This window comes from Furipterus horrens, unplaced genomic scaffold (genome assembly GCF_987537825.1).
Source record: "Furipterus horrens unplaced genomic scaffold, mFurHor1.1.pri manual_scaffold_6, whole genome shotgun sequence".
In the NCBI taxonomy this organism is placed as follows: domain Eukaryota; kingdom Metazoa; phylum Chordata; class Mammalia; order Chiroptera; family Furipteridae; genus Furipterus; species Furipterus horrens.
In genome coordinates, this window is record NW_028327176.1 from 80,110,880 (window position 1) to 80,123,105 (window position 12,226).

Consider the following 12,226-nt stretch of genomic DNA (forward strand, 5'->3'; position numbering starts at 1 on the left):
GAACACAATTTCGCCTCTGGGGGCTCTGATGCACATTCATTTTGTTTTGTTTTCATATTCTCAGGGTCTACATCACAGAGCTATCACCTCCAATGGAATAAATTTACTTTACTGATAACAAAAAAAAAGTAAAGTACCACCTTGATGTTCTTGGTTTAAATCTAAAGAAATTGGAAATACCCTGATGTATAAGAATAGAGAAGGTGTTGAATCAAATATGGCATATCCTTACAACCACATGGCTCTTTAAAACTCATATGATGAAAGGAATTGAGAGACTCAGTCATCTCTGCTCAGGGGCCCACTCCACAGCCCTCAAATCTAGCTAAGTTTCCACTTCTGTAAACAATACTCTGACCAACTTATTTAGCCAAAATCACAGATAACTGCCTCCTCTTCCCTTTGGTGCATGTGAAAATTGCTGTACCTTATCATAGTTACTGGACACCTGTAGGCAACTCAGAGAAAGAGGACATCAGGACAGGTCCTTCTGGGCCCTATTCCTCCATCCCCTTCCTACTTCATCATCCCAGTTCGCTAAAGAGCTTCCCTATTTACATCTTGTTCAGTTGTTCCCTCTGTCCTTGGACTTATGACAAAGCTCTAAGATGAAATTCTTCAGTCCTTCTTTTTGTGGATTTTCATCCTTTAGAAATTTCTTTCTTCTTCATAAAGCTTTACTCTTAAAATCACTGCTTTCTCAAGAAAGTCAAGGAAGTGAGAGCTGAGATTTTTAGGAGCAATGGTCTTTTCCTCTCACTGCTCCCCTGTGCCATGAGCTTCAGGACTCAGTCTTGGCTCCAGATAGCTGTTAGGAAACATAATGTGAAGGGGAGAATTAAAAGACAATATTTCTATTTGCACAATGTTATATCTATTCTAATTAAAAAATAACTTTCTTTTTGTAAATGTTACCTTTATTAATGTGGCTATTTTCCCACACCCCCACAAAACTCCTTCTTTTCTTTTTCTCATCACTTGTGCTGCACTGCCTGGTTGATGGGACTGAGTTGCCCAGAAGGGTCAAGAACTTGGTCTCACTCTGTAATTCAGGCCACATGGAAGGGACTAGCCAAAACTGGGACTGAGGCCGTGTGCCACAACCATTTACTACACAGGCAACAATGGATCATCCAGTTCCTGTGGGCAAGAGTAGAGTCCCAACTCACGTCATGTCCCAGCCTCTGAGAACACAAAATGAATGCCTGAAGCAGGAATCCTTAAATCTACTCTCAGTGTCTACTTCTGAGCTCAAATAATCCAATTTTTTGTCCCCAAACACTCATTTCCTTTTCCTTACTGGATTATTTTTATTGTGTTCCTCTTCATCTGTCCACTGGCTCCAATACTTATGTAAAACTTCACTATCATGAAATATACTCGGACCAATACAATTGTTACACTTTATAGCTGTATCTCAAAGGCATAGCAAAACTTGTTCCTTCATTTTGTCAGCGACAGCCAAAAAAGTTATCTGACTTATCCAGGGTTACACAGCAAGGTAACAGCGATATGGAACCCAGAAATCAAGTCTAATATTATTTTCTCAGGCATCCTACACTTTACTCATACAAGGCAATTACATTTTAATATTAAGCAATGCACAGAATGTCAAACCTTTGTACATACACACTCACACACAGACACGCACACTTTGTTCTCTAAAGCCATACATGCATGCTTTTGATGATATGCCTTAAAAAATGTTGCTTGTCTTGTGTATCCTCCACAACTGCATTATCTCAGAGAGATAAAAGTTGAGTCTGCATCTACATTTTTAAAAACTCTCCATTTTAGAAGCAATGCCCATTTTGAAGCAAACCTTCACATATGTGAAAAATGTCATGCTTTATATCATGCGGTGCCTCTGGGCATTTTGTCAAATTATTTCCATTTTTCTACTTTGGGTTCTAATGATCCTAGACACTCACCATGTGAAGAGGGGATTGTGCTGCCTGCCTCCCTCCCCTTGGAACATTCACCATGGCAAACAGGAAAGGGTTTCCAGGCTTAGGGCTCTCTGCACAGATACATCGAGGTCATCCTTGTCCTCTCTTCACATTTGTGACTCTCTTCTTGCTATTGCCTGCATGTACATAAGTGTCTGATAATCTGCAGCCTGGATTTTCTCCCTTGGAACAAACTCTGTTCTTTATACCTAACTGCCAACTTTGTGCTTTCATTTTGCTGTTCCCACAGCTACTTTGCTATCTGTATATTTGCCTAGGGATTCAAGCTGTAAATAGAATACATGCATTCAGCATTTTTCCCATGGAAACAATAGCAGGACCCCCTGCAGTCTCATGCCATACCTCCATTTAAAAAGGCCTCCATTGGGTATCAAAGGGAAAGGTACACCTAATAGGACCAATATGGCAACAATAGAAATAGGCACAATCTTCCTTTAATTCTAACATTTTCTTGCTCTGTTGGCATATTCTACACATTTTTAAGCAGGGACAGAAATCAATTCAAACACTTCCCAGGCTGACGCAGATCTCAGGAGGTTGGGGAAGCCAGCAGGACCTGATTTACAAATTTTTATTACCCAGGCATATGCTCAGAGCTTCTCCTAATTGCCAGTCCTGAGTCTGGGTCTGTCTCTAGGATGCTCTTCAAACTGAGAAGCCTTCTTTAGGATTAATTACAATGTCCACAAAATAGTCCCCTTAATGTAAAATGTTCCTATTTTACTGGGAGAATGAAAGTATCAAAAATTATATGAAATATTTTAGGAATGGACTGTTCAAAATTTATTTCCAAAACCACAGGGAATAACTTACTAGGAAAATAAGAAAATACGTCAGTGTGATGAAATTGGAGAATATGTTATCTGTGGTAAAATTAGAGAGGCAACACAAAATACCTGAGAAGAAATAAGGGGGCCTTTGCTAACTTTAAGGCTAGAATACTATGATACTTGTTTATGTTTTCTCTTAGACTCTGTTCAAGGTAGTAATACAGTTCCCACAAAACATGATTCCAGGGTCCTGTAAGGCCTCTTGTCACAGGCAAGGGAAGAATAGAGGAATTCTCTATCAGCCTTTGATAGAAGCCTTGAACTTTTGTCTTAGAGATTAATTTTTAATTTAAAGATGTACTCTGATAACACAAAAATGATCCCAAGAGGAGGTAGTATTCTGATGTACTGTCATTTGTGTATGCCTCATAATGAAGGGTTTGTCAAAACCTTACTTGGGAGAATATTTAGAGAGTTGAAGAAGTGCCAAAGAGAGAGGATTTAGACCATGTTGGTTTAAGAAGGTAGGAAGGATGTGGGTAAACATGGAGATGAGAGGCAGAAGAGGAAGGTTAAAACTAGCACTTTAATTTTGAGCCACTTCAGCCCTGTTTGCTATATCCAGAACTGGGGGGTTCCCTATCAGTGGAAATGTTCTAGAAAGGCTGGAAAGAATGCCATAAACAGGATTTAAAAATTACATGCAGGGCTGGTTTCTGTTCATGTGATAATTTAACAAATATATACTGTGTACCTTCTACCAGATGCTGTGGTATCATGTAAATGACATCATTGTGTGTTCAAATAGCTGTCTCTGTCAATAAGGAAATCTCGCCAACTCTGTTCACTAGCCTAAAATTTCTTTCTGAAATCTGCAGAGTGTAATAAGATTTTTACTTGAGTAAAAAATGTTAATAAAGGCTTTGCCCAAAGTGTTTGAAAGAAGCCAGTTCAGTGGTACATGGTTCTTCTAACCCTGCCATGGCTACTAAGAGAGCAGTGAATGGGGACTGCCTAAGCAGAGTGCTGTAGGACTCCCTGTAAAGGAATATGATAACTAAGAAAAAAAATTGTGTATCTTAGATGTTCAAAGCATCCTCCCAAAGAGAATTCCAGAGAGCTGTTTCTTAAGAACTACTTAAATAAATAATTCACAAAACAGAAAAGACAGATTTTCACTAGACATAATTGGCTTTTAAAAAGTAACTGATTCAAGAGAAAAATAAAAGTCAAATCCAGCCTCTTTCATTTTTGTTTACAGCACAATTGAGGGTCTTCTAAACCACCAACATTCTCTGCCTGCCAGAGCCCACACACAGGGAGCAGGCCTGTGGACTCGACTGAGCTCGGAAGACAGTGGAGGTTTTATCTGACTTAAGCCAATGAAATGTACTTAATTATCTTTTTTTTTTCTCTTTAGAAATTTATCTGCATCTTCTCCTTTGTGGGATCTGAGTCTGACAGTATGAGTAAGAAGCCTTGATCACCTTCTCAATCGGCAGGCCATCAGTGGTTAAAAACATCCAGTCAATGACACATCTGCCAATGAGACCAAAAACATACATGAGTTTTGGAAGCAAAGCCATTTGTTCAACACTAAATATTACATGAGTATGATATAAGGATGTTGGAAGTAGAAGCATAATAAAAGTGAGTCAGAAATTCATCTTGACACTAATTCTTATAAAATATAGATTCCCAGTAATAATAACATTGTGCTTTACAAGGCTTTTTCATAAGGTATTGAATTTAATTCTCAGGGAATACATATTAGGTAGATACATTACTTTTATTTTAAATATGAGTAAACAAAGTCAGAAGTTTCAAATTTCTATAGCAGAGTATAGGTGAAACACCTAAGATTTGAAACAAGGTCCTAGATTTCTAACATTAGCATTTCTTCAGCTAAAACATATACATTCTCTATTATATTGAGTTTTTGACAATATAAAAGGCTTTTAGTTTGGGGAATATAGCAAGTCCTTTTTGTATTCTATAACATAATCAACTTATACATTAACAGGTATTAACATACGGCTGACAAATAGAGGATACAAAGAAAGCTCAGAGGTGATTGCCACCAGTAAAGGAAACAAGTTATATGCCAGGAAAAATATAATGAGTAATTAAGTGAAATACTGAGATGCAAAACATCACTGATAATTGCAACAGTTAGGGAAGGCTGAATAATTAGATTGGACTTGATGAGGAATTTGCCAAAAACCTTCAAAGAAAAGATAGAGTGAATATGTATAGAAGAGGTCATAAATGATATCTGAAGTCAAGTGGACTCTCACAATTTTGTATAGTTCCAGGAGATTAGCCCATAGGATAGTAGAAATTATGTTCCAGATAGGGACTGATGAGTAAGTACCAGAAACACACAAATGGGTTTGAGACAAGGCTGTGGTCATAGCAACACTATCAAGAAAAGCAAAAGTGATGGCCTGCTAGGGTTAAGGGAAGATATTGATCTTATGGACACCTAGCCTATACAAGCTCAAATGTTCAATCTACAGAAGCCGTACTTGGTCTATACCCTGCCAGTGTCTGCTGGCTCTGAACCTCCTGAAATAAAGTGCTTGCCCAAGCTTGGCTCAAAAACTGTATGTGAGATGAGATGTCACTCAGTACCAACAGGTGAGTATGGCTGTGGCTGACTGATGGATAACGGAGAAAATTATGGACAACAAATAAAGTCAGTGATTGTGGCAAATACAGCATTTACTTGTAACCCAGAAGATAGTCTTCATTATCTCAGAGAATGGATAAAAGGGCTATAATGGATCAGACTCAATAATAATAGTTGAGTCTAAGACCCCTCAGCAAATACAATAGCAAGTTCACTAATGAATTTCAGAACAACAGTTCTTACTCCACTCTGTCTAATACAGAGACAAAATTCTTAATCATGATGCAATAAAAGTATCCTTTTCATAAAATATTAACTTCAAATGCCAAGGAATTCAGGAAGAATTTCACTATCATTTTTGAAATAAACAAACCACCATACCATTTGTGTTCTAATGGGGAACACCGGGTTGGAGAAACCCAGAGAGAAAATGGGAATTTATCAAATGACCTGATGCTAAATGTTTGTATTCTCTAGGTGAAGGAGGGAGAACACCTTCTTGAAACTGTACCTTGTCCCCTAAAGTCACAAGTCTGTTCAACTACCATTGTAAATGTCATGGAACTCATGAACAAAGTTCTTATCTCCCTTAAAGGTGAATAAGCTGAGATAGAGGGCAATGTCTTACTCTCCCCACTCTAGCTCCAAGACCTTTTCCCAATGGAATGTTTAGTAAAAACATGAAAGCCTAAATTAACTATTATGCAGATTTCTTTCTAAAATATGTTTCTCAACCTGGCATTTGTGGGACAGAAACAAAACAATTCATTGACAAGTTGCACTAAACTGAGGTCTGAACCATTCTATGAGAGCCTCTCTGTGGATCCCATAAAATACTAGGAAATACCCACTTGATATCGGTATGCTAGATTCCTGCTGAGCAATGAAGGCTTGGGTGTGAGAATGTTGCAGACTAGCAGAATGGTTCTGCATATAACTGTGCATATATCCACACAAAGGGGTCATGTTCAGGCATCAATTGGGCATGTTTCAACAAAATCTTCAAGAGGCATGTAAGAAGCAGTTGATGAGTTGAGTTCTTGTTCAGGAAGGGCAGTGGTAACTTAGGGATGTGAATGTCCAACATACACATCTAGGAAAGGTAGACCATGAAGTGTACATTGTAGAATGCAATTTGATTACCAAGATACTTTACACAATCTTGAAAAGAAAGGTTAAAAATGATTAGGACTTGACTTCTGGCCAAGATGGAGGCCTAAACAGACACTCTGCATCTCCCTCCACAAATAAAAAGGAATATAGCTACTTCAAAACTAGAGACAACAAGAAGTTCCAGAAAATCAAGCTGCATGGAAGTTCAACAAACAAAGATATAAAAAAGAAATACTCATCCAGACACGAAGGAGTGGCAGAGTCAGGGCAGAGAGGATAAGGTGTGGTATGGCAGTAGCAGTGGCAGTGGCAGGCCAGCAGAAAGCACAGTCATATGTTTTAAAAGTAGGGAGGGACACCTGGGGAGCATTCCTAGAATCAGATCAGACAACACAGCACCGGGGAAAATCAAGCCTCGTTGCTTCTGGCTATGCAAACCAGTGGGGGTTAGGGTGGAGAAAGAAACAGCCAGTTTCTCAGTAGAGTCCACTTGGTTAAAGGGCCCCCAGAGTCCTAGAACTTCCACAGACCCACCCACTCTGCGAACGACAGCCAGGACAACAGCTAGAAAGGTGCCAGTTCCATACAGAAGTGGGAGAAGTGCCTGGAAAAGGGGCGAGTGCTGAGCAAGAAGCATTGTTCCCTCTCAGACTCCTCCCCCACATACAGCACCACAACATGGTGAAACAGGTTATTATATACTGAGGAAAACCCAAAACTCCACCCCTCATAACAGGTGTGAAAGTTCTACCTAAGACACAAAGGCAAACAAACAGAGGAGCATGTCAAGATGAGGAGACAGAGAAATATGGCCCAAAAGATGAAACAGATCAAGGATCCAGTGGGAGAACTAAGTGTCAAGAAGAGAGTCAACCTAACAAATGAGGAAATAGCCAGCCTAACAGATGCAGAGTTCAAAACTCTGGTGATGAAGATGCTCACATACTTGACAGATATGCTTAAGTATGACAAATGCATAAGGGCAGAAGTGAAGGCTATGCTAAATGAAACAAAGAAAAATTCACATGAAACCAATGGTGAAGGGAAGGAAACTGGGCTTCAAATCAATGACTTGGAACATAAGGAAGGACAAACAGTCAACCAGTACAGAATGAGGAAACAAGAGTTGAAAAAAAATATGAGCAGAGGCTTAGGAACCTTTGGGACAATTTTAAACATACCAACACCCGAATCATAGGGGTGCCAGAAGGAGAAGAGGGAGAGTAGGAAATTGAAAGCTTATGTGAAAAAATAATGAAGGAAAGCTTTCCAAATTTGGTGAAGAAACTTAGACATATAAGTCCAGGAAGCATAGAGAGTCCCAAACAAGCTAGACCCAAAGAAGACCACACCAATACACATTGTATTTAAAATGCCAAAGGTTCAAGATTAAGAAAGAATTTTTTTTTAGTTGTAATTTTTAAAAAATATGCTTTAACAATTATGCTGTTACAGTTGCCCTAATTTCTTTTCCCTTTGTTCCTCTCCACCCAGTGACATCCCTCCCTCCAGTTGCCCACCCCCCAAGTCCATGCCCATTGGTTGTGCATATAGTTCTTCTCAACCTCTTCCTATCTACTCAACTCCCTCCTACTATGCTTCTTAATTCCTGTACCATATCCCTCCCTTCCTCCCTTCCCTCTTCTTGATGACTTCCCCCCATAATGTTCCCCATACCTATAATTCTTTTCACACTCTCATTGTCTACTTAGTTTGCCTTTGTTTCAATTCCATAGCTTCTGTTGTTGGTTTTTGTGATACAGTTCTCATTTTAATGTTCATAGTATTGATCCTCTTTCTCCTAAACAAGTCCATTTAACATCTCATATAACAGTGGTTTGGACCTGAAGAATTCCTTCAGTTTACTTTGTCCTGGAAGCACTTTCTCTGCCCTTCTATTCTGAATGACCACTTTGCTGGATAGAGTAATCGTGGTTGTAGGTTTTTGCCTTTCATTAATGTGAATATTTCTTGCCAGTCCCTTCCTGCCTGCAGAGTCTCCTTTGAGAAATCAGCTGAAAGCCTTATTGGGACCCCTTTGTACCTAATTCTCTTCTTCTCTCTTGCTTCTTTTAAGATTCTCTCTTTATCCTTAATTTTTGACATTTTGATTATAATGTGGTTCTCCCTGGGTCCAGTTGTTTTGGAACTCTCTGTGCTTCCTGGACCTGTAAGTCTATTTCCTTCCCCAAGTTCAGGAAGTTCTGCTTCATTATTTTTTCACATAATTTGTCAATTTATAGTTCTTCTTCTTCACCTTCTGGCAACCCTATGATTCAGATGTTGGCCCACTTATAGCTGTCCGATAAGTTTCTGAGCCTCTCCTCATTTTCCTCACTTCTCATTTCCTCTTTCTGCACTGGTTGACTGTTCCTTCCCTATGATCCAATTTGTTGATTTGATCCCTAGTTTTCTTTCCCTCACCACTAGTTTCATATGTGTTTTTGTTCATTGTAGCAGGACTAACCTTCCCTGTCTTGTTTAAGATCTGCTGTTATGTCTGTAAGCACTTTTATAAGCAAAGCTCTGAACTGTGCCTCAGAAAGCTTTCCTATCTGCTGCTTTGCTAGATTAGAAATTTGCTGTCTGGTCAGCTGTGTCACTGGGATCTCTATCATGATCTGTGCCATCCTGAACAGTTTTGTGTTTACCTTTGCATCCTGGGTGGGGCTGTCACACCTCCTATGCCATAGGGGGCAGAGCCCTGTGCACTTGTCACATCTGGGCATTTTCTGTGGGGGTGTGGGTCCAAGATGGATTCCTGTCATTCAATCTCCCCTGAGAGACCAGAAGCCTTCTCCTCCGTCCCCACCCCCACCGGGCCTCACAGTCCAAGGCAATGGGGGTCTGCCTTCCCCAGCTTTGGAACTGCAAGCTGACGGGTCTTGTCTGTAGCCAGGGGTGCTCCCCAGGCGCTTCTCGCCTCCCCTTAAATACGGGTATCTGTGCTTACTGCTGTCCTGCTGCCATCACTGCTGCTGCCGCAGACAGCACAGCTTGACCTCTCCTCCCCGGGTTCACCCCTCCTACCTGTCCAGAAGAGCACCACTTCTTTATAACTTCATATGTTGGACTTCCATTTATTTTCTGGAGCTTCTGGTTATTGCTGTTCTGCGGTAGTTGTATTCCTTCTTAGTTGTGGAGGGAGATGGAGAGTGTCAGTCTAGGCCTCCTTCTTGGCCGGAAGTCTCCTGTGTTTGTTTGCTTCCATGTCCCATGTAGAGCTGTTGCTCCTGTTATGTTGTAAGGAACAGAGCCTTAGGTATTTTTCAGTAATGGGTGACCTGTTTCACCATGTTGTGGCGCTGTATGCAGGGGAGGGGCCTGAGAAGGAACAATGCCACTTGCCCAGAACTTTCCCCTTTTCCAGGCACTTCTACCACTTCCACACCGGACTGGTGCCCCTCTAGCTGCTGCCCTAGCCGCCATTCCCAGAGTGGGTGGGTCTGCGGATGTCCTATGTCCATGGGGTCCCTTTAAACAACTGGACTCTGATGAGAGACCAGCAGTTTCTGCCTCTGTCTCAACCACAACTGGTTTGCACACTCAAAAGCAATGAGGCTTGATTTTCCCTGGAGCTGGGACCATGAATTGTGTAGTCTGGTAAGAAGCTGGGAACACTCCCCAGGTGTCCCTCCTGACTTTTTAAAATGTGTAACTGCACTTTCCACAGGCCTGCTGCTTTTGCCACTGCTGCCGCCACCACTTCGCATCCTCTATGCCCCAGCTCCGCCCTTCCTACCTGTCTGGATGAGTATTTCTTCTTTATATCCTTGTTTTCTAGACTTCCATGCACTTTGATTTTCTGGAACTTCTGGTTGTTTCTAGTTTTGAGGTAGTTGTATTCATTCTTAGTTGTGGAGGGAGACACAGTGTGTCTGTCTAGGCCTCCATCTTGGCCAGAAGTCTGAAGAAAAAATCTTAAAAGCAGCAAGAGAAAAGCAGAGAGTTACCTACAAAGGGGTCTCTATAGTACAACCAGCAGATTTCTCAAAAGAAACTTTGCAGGCAAGAAAGGACTGGCAAGAAGTATTCAAAGTGATGAAAACTAAGAACCTACAACCAAGATTACTCTATCAAGCAAAGCTATCATTTAGAATGGTAGGACAGATAAAGTGCTTCCCAGACAAGGTAATGGTAAAGGAGTTCATCATAACCAAGCCATTATTATATAAAATGTCAAAGGGACTTACTTAAGAAAAAGATCAGAACTATGAACATTAAAATGACAACAAACTCACAACTAGCAACAACTGAATCTAAAACATAAAAACAAAATTCAGAATAGGAACAGAATCATGGGTATGGGGATCATTTGGAGGGTTATCAGATGGGAGGGGGAAGGGGGAGTAATGAGGAAATGGTTCAGGGATTAAGGAGCATAAGTGGTTGGTACAAAATGGACAGGTGTAAGTTAAGAATAATGTAGGAAAGGGTGAAGCCAAAAAACATATGCATGATCCATGGACATGAACTAAGGAGGGATGGGATTTCTGGAAGAAAGCGGAGTACTGGGAAGAGGGGAGCAAAGGGGAAAAAAGGGACTACTGTAACAACATAGTCAATAAAATATACTTAAAAATTATTAGGACATGGTAATTGTTAGCAAAACTGTAAAGTTACATTTTTCAGTGCTTCCCTGAGTTAGATGAATAGCTAGCTTGATTACCATATAATATTTTAAACTTTTAATGTAAGCCTCAATGAATAGCCTCAACACAGATAAAATATATGAAGACTATATTACCATATTAATACTTAAAATGTCTCACCCTGGCTGGTGTGGCTCAGTGGATTAAGTGCTGTCCTACAATCAAAAGTTCTCCACTTTGATTCCCATTTAGAGCACATGCCTGAGTTGCAGGCCAAGTCCCCAGTTGGGGGCATGTGAAAGGCAACCTATCAATGTACTTCCCATATATCAATGTTTCTCTCTCTCTCTTTCTCCCTCCCCTCTCTAAAAAAAAAAAAAAAAAATACATAAATAGGAGGCGTAGGTAGGCATGCTGCATCTTTCTTAAAACTAAGAAGGAATTTACAACCACTTCAAAACTACAAAACACCAGAAGATCCAGAAAATCAAACTACATAAAAGTTGAACAAAGAAATAAAGAAGAAACATTCAACCACAACGGTAGGAGGAGTGGTACTGTGATGGAGAGAATGAGGTGCAGTGCTGTGGCAGCGGCTGCAGGGGCAGTGCTTGGCAGTGGTAGCTGGCAACGGGGCTGGTGGCAGCAGCACAGGGACTGTAGCTTCAGCGGAAAGCATAGACGTATATTTTAAACCTGGAAAGCAATGTCAGCCCCAGACCAGACTGCGCAGTGCACGGTTCCAGTGCCAGGGAAAATAGTGCCACATTGCTTCTGACTGTGAAAGCCAGTGGGGGTTGGGGCAGAGGAAGAAACTGCTGGTCTCTCAAAGGAGGCAGCTTATTTAGTATGGGAAGGGGGAGAGGTGCCTGGAAAAGCAGCAAAGATGGGGTAAGTAGCACTGTTCCCCCTCAGACCCCCCCCCACATACAGCACCACATTGTGGTGAAGTAAATCACCAGCACTAAAGACTACCTAAGGTTCCACCCCTTACAAAGTAACAGGTGCGACAGCTATACCTAAGACACAGAAGCAAATACAGAAAGTTGTCAAGATGAGGAAACAGAGAAGTACGTCCCAAAAGGGTGGGTGGGCAGATCAAGATTCCAGTGGGAGAACTGAGCAATGAGGAGATAACCAATTTAACAG